The following is a 5,000-nucleotide window of genomic DNA, read 5'->3' as shown; positions in this document are numbered from 1 at the left end:
TGCAACGGCTTACGTGTGGAGGTCATAGTTACGCATGGAGTACATAGTTACTCAAAGCGTACGATTCTCCCGTCCAAAATTAAGGCGCAGAGAGCCCGCCAGACCATTTGTGCACAAACACGGCAATATATAATATATGCACTCTTTCGACAATGGGACGAAAGATCTCAATGAGAATGAAACAGAGGGTGCTTGCGTGAAGGTGGAGCATCGCATCGTTTACTTGTATTGGGGAGTGAGTGCGAAGAGCTGTACTTCGGGTCTTCGGGAATCGTCACCGACGTTCACATTGCAAACTCGAACGATCAATAGGGTGCGGTTTCCCGTCGGACGCTGATGTTATAGCTTAACCACGAATATAGAAATACCCGTCGTTACGAATCGATGTTTTTCACCCGCCACCTGATGGATCGTGTTCTCTTTGATAAAAATACCTCGTGTCAAAGAGACGTGTATACTATAATATACGCCATTGGTCTGCCTGTGTGTAGGCTCTCCGACAATTATATGGACAATTACGGTCGCAAGAACAGGGATGTAAGCGTCGATTCGAATCCACATATCGCGCTTCCTCGGTCTTCGCCTGTGGTGTCCGAGATACGTCCATTGGAAACGGTGGTGTTGTCTCTCCTCTAGAGAAAGAGAGGACAACAACAGGGTACCTGTGGAAAACTTGCGGTGAACGCGTTGTGTTCTGTCACGAACGTCGAGGAATAGGATGAGAGAAGGACCGGCTGTGAAGCTCGCTTTTAAAGCTGCGTGAGTCTGACACCCTACTCTGTGTGGCGATAGCGCACACACGAGCGTGGGACGAATGACCGCTGCCAGAGCCGGCTGTGAGTCCCGCTCTATTTATCGAGTTCGCGTATGACATAGAGCACAAAACGTCGCCGCATGCGTGTTCGTTGACGAACACGTATATTCGAGAGGACCGGCTGCGTAGCTCGCGTAAAGCTGTGTGCGATTCTGACACTCTACTCTCTGTGTGGCGATAATACAGTGCACAAGAGCTTGGGACGAACGATCGCGCACGGCCAGAGCCGGCTGTGAAGTCCGCTAGTATCGAATAATCTTTCTCCGTGCACAATTGGAAATGTGTTTCGAGAGGACCGGCTGCGTAGCTCGCGTAAAGCTGTGTGCGATTCTGACACTCTACTCTCTGTGTGGCGATAATACAGTGCACAAGAGCTTGGGACGAACGATCGCGCACGGCCAGAGCCGGCTGTGAAGTCCGCTAGTATCGAATAATCGTTCTCCGTGCACAATTGGAAATGTGTTTCGAGAGGACCGGCTGCGTAGCTCGCGTAAAGCTGTGTGCGATTCTGACACTCTACTCTCTGTGTGGCGATAATACAGTGCACAAGAGCTTGGGACGAACGATCGCGCACGGCCAGAGCCGGCTGTGAAGTCCGTTAGTTATCGAGTTCATTCTCCAATAAGAGAGAGGAGGAGGAGAAGTGTCGGGATCCAGTATCGGGTTGTCTATGATCCCCGTCGTTTTCTGAATTCTCCTCCTGTGTTTTCCACTTTAAAGGTTTTTCAATGTATTTTCCGCCCGGCCGTCGGATACGTGTGCGCATTGCAATCGCGTACTCGCGACGGTTTCCGTTTCTACGGACGATCGTGTGTCGTCCTTAAAAACGACGCCTGAATCTCCTTCGCGCGCTGGTTGGAGCTTTCAGGTATCGCGTTCTTATGAACCGCAGAACAAGAGACATAATTATATATTGATTATAAATCAAATTATACGATTACCCTGAACGGTGGATCACTTGGCTCGTGGGTCGATGAAGAACGCAGCTAATTGCGCGTCAACGTGTGAACTGCAGGACACATGAACATCGACATTTCGAACGCACATTGCGGTCCACGGATACAATTCCTGGACCACGCCTGGCTGAGGGTCGTTTACGTAACCAAATACTGCTTGCGTTGCTCTTGTAAGTCCCCGCCGTCGCTTACCTCTCCATGTCGAATTTTGTGGAGGGCGCAAAGAGCGTTTCTGAGTCGGGTTGCAAAGATGCTACGTAACGAGCGAACGATGGACGTTTCGTCGGCGTTTGACGCGGTTCTGTGAAAATTGCAAATTTTACATTGCGTCTAACGGTCTTCGTGAGAAGAAGGAAATAGGAATGGGTATCACATTCGGACTTGCGTGAGTGTTTTGCGGCGTCGTGAGTCGTATTTTCAATACGACCGCCCGTGAACACCGCTCCGACGATCGAAATCTCTCTCTCCTCTCTCTCTGGAACGATTCGCATTGCGGAAGAAGCGTTTCACTCTCGAACATTTTACGCGCTCCCGACGTCGTCTGAAATGATGCGTATACGAAAGGTATAAGAGTCTCAAGAGACTACAGTGAATGGACACAAATAAAGAAAGAGATACCGGACACCCGTGTAAAATCTGTGTGCGCAACTGTGGCGTGCAACGTAAGCCCCAGGGAGATGATATATAAAATAAAATACGTCTGTGCGTGGATGTGTCTCTCTACACATAATTGCGGCGGAGGGTCGTCGTTGCCAGCGACTTCGACAAACATATCTTAGAGTTCGCGAGACAGTGGTCTCTCGTTCTACGAACGCTTTGATGACTGATGGACATAGCAACATTGGCATTGTGCGGGATGCGCACGCGTACTTGTATCGGGTCGAATAATTTCCCCGTCGTCGCGTGTCCTCGCTAATCCGTTGCGGATTCCATCGCCACGTTCGTTGAATTGAATGACGACCGAGATCTCGTGTCTCTTTGGTTTGATCGATGATATCGCGTCGTGCAGCGTTTCTGTACCCCCGTGTGTCTAGTGTAGTAGAGAAACCCCACCGGGTGTTGAAAATATATATACTCCTCTATGGAGTGGCTTTCGAACATCGTTGTCACCACAACGTGTTGTCACGCAGAGCACGAGAACGAGAAGGTGAAGGTGAAAACAAACCTTTGTCGGTCGCCCCATGTCTTTTTTTCTTCATTGTCGATCGCGAGACCGCGCGATCTGTCGGTCGTCCAGTCCCCGGAAGTTCTTTTCGACGGACGTTAAAGTTAACCGGCCGATCGTCTAGCGAGAGTTTCCGATCGACGAACAAAATGAAGAAATCTCTATATATACATTATATAGAGAAAAGACACTTTGGTGTGGCGCATAAGATATATGGTTTTGTTTTTTTTTTTTTTTTTTTTTTGTGCTCCTCTGTACGTTCTCGCGTACTTTTAATGCTTTCGGTGAAATATACGAAACATTTTTTTTTCACGTTTGACGACCTCAGAGTAGGCGAGATTACCCGCTGAATTTAAGCATATTACTAAGCGGAGGAAAAGAAACTAACAAGGATTTCCTTAGTAGCGGCGAGCGAACAGGAATGAGCCCAGCACTGAATCCCGCGGTTCCGCCGTTGGGAAATGTAGTGTTTAGGAGGGTCCATTTATCCCGTGACGTCGAACCGCGTCCAAGTCCATCTTGAATGGGGCCATTTACCCGTAGAGGGTGCCAGGCCCGTAGCGACCGGTACGCGTTTCGGGAGGACCTCTCCTTAGAGTCGGGTTGCTTGAGAGTGCAGCCCTAAGTGGGTGGTAAACTCCATCTAAGGCTAAATATGACCACGAGACCGATAGCGAACAAGTACCGTGAGGGAAAGTTGAAAAGAACTTTGAAGAGAGAGTTCAAGAGTACGTGAAACCGTTCAGGGGTAAACCTGAGAAACCCAAAAGATCGAATGGGGAGATTCATCGTCGACGAGGCTGGCTTCCGTTGGTGCGCAGATACCCCGTATGGGCCTTCGTGGTTTCCAGTGCGAGGGTACACCATCTTCGGCAAATGTTCCGGTCGCGTAGTCGTGCACTTCTCCCTTAGTAGAACGTCGCGACCCGTTGCGTGTCGGTCTACGGCCCGAGTTGTTGCCTGTCGTGTCGCTACGTGCGCACACGACAGACGCTCGATCGCCTGGCCGGCTGCGTGACGGTACTCTGACGGTATCGGGCCGCAACCAATCCATTCTCGAATGTGTGTGCGTCAGGCCCGCCGCAAGCTCGGTTAGTTTTACCCGAAGGTACGGACCTGGTGCCGGCTTCGGGCCTAACCAGCTGTTAGCAGGCGGTGTCCTCGGACTGGCCAAGCTTCGAATTAGCCGGTCAGCGACGCTACTGCTTTGGGTACTCTCAGGACCCGTCTTGAAACACGGACCAAGGAGTCTAACATGTGCGCGAGTCATTGGGACATGTAAACCTAAAGGCGCAATGAAAGTGAAGGTCGTACCTTTGCGTCGACCAAGGGAGGATGGGCCGCGTTACGATGCGGCCTCGCACTCCCGGGGCGTCTCGTTCTCATTGCGAGGAGAGGCGCACCCAGAGCGTACACGTTGGGACCCGAAAGATGGTGAACTATGCCTGGTCAGGACGAAGTCAGGGGAAACCCTGATGGAGGTCCGTAGCGATTCTGACGTGCAAATCGATCGTCGGAACTGGGTATAGGGGCGAAAGACTAATCGAACCATCTAGTAGCTGGTTCCCTCCGAAGTTTCCCTCAGGATAGCTGGCACTCGCTCGTTCTCTTTGGTGAACGTGTGCGAGTCTCATCTGGTAAAGCGAATGATTAGAGGCCTTGGGGCCGAAACGACCTCAACCTATTCTCAAACTTTAAATGGGTGAGATCTCTGGCTTGCTTGGATCAATGAAGCCACGAGATATTATTTGGATCAGAGTGCCAAGTGGGCCAATTTTGGTAAGCAGAACTGGCGCTGTGGGATGAACCAAACGCAGAGTTAAGGCGCCTAAGTCGACGCTTATGGGATACCATGAAAGGCGTTGGTTGCTTAAGACAGCAGGACGGTGGCCATGGAAGTCGGAATCCGCTAAGGAGTGTGTAACAACTCACCTGCCGAAGCAACTAGCCCTGAAAATGGATGGCGCTGAAGCGTCGCGCCTATACTCCGCCGTCAGCGGCAAGTGGGGTTGGACGTTTGCGCTGCTGCGTAAACGTCCTCCATGAAGCTCTGACGAGTAGGAGG

At 50.9% G+C, this 5,000-nt stretch overlaps 2 non-coding genes across 2 annotated transcripts in view; both read left to right on the top strand.

Annotated features, from left to right (window-relative positions):
* Positions 1–1,752: 1,752 nt before the first annotated feature.
* Positions 1,753–1,907, top strand: LOC143365146 (5.8S ribosomal RNA). The gene has a single exon (XR_013084498.1). It is a non-coding gene; the product is annotated as a 5.8S ribosomal RNA (ribosomal RNA).
* A 1,347-nt stretch (positions 1,908–3,254) lies between these two features.
* LOC143365148 (large subunit ribosomal RNA) overlaps positions 3,255–5,000 on the top strand; it is a 3,984-nt gene continuing 2,238 nt past the window's right edge. The window contains exon 1 of the ribosomal RNA XR_013084500.1: positions 3,255–5,000. This exon is cut by the window's right edge and continues 2,238 nt beyond it. This is a non-coding gene — a ribosomal RNA (large subunit ribosomal RNA).

The sequence above is a fragment of the Halictus rubicundus genome, unplaced genomic scaffold (assembly GCF_050948215.1).
Source record: "Halictus rubicundus isolate RS-2024b unplaced genomic scaffold, iyHalRubi1_principal scaffold1422, whole genome shotgun sequence".
Taxonomy (NCBI): domain Eukaryota; kingdom Metazoa; phylum Arthropoda; class Insecta; order Hymenoptera; family Halictidae; genus Halictus; species Halictus rubicundus.
The sequence above is the reverse complement of the archived record's forward strand: the minus strand, read 5'-3'. Positions and strand labels throughout refer to the sequence as shown.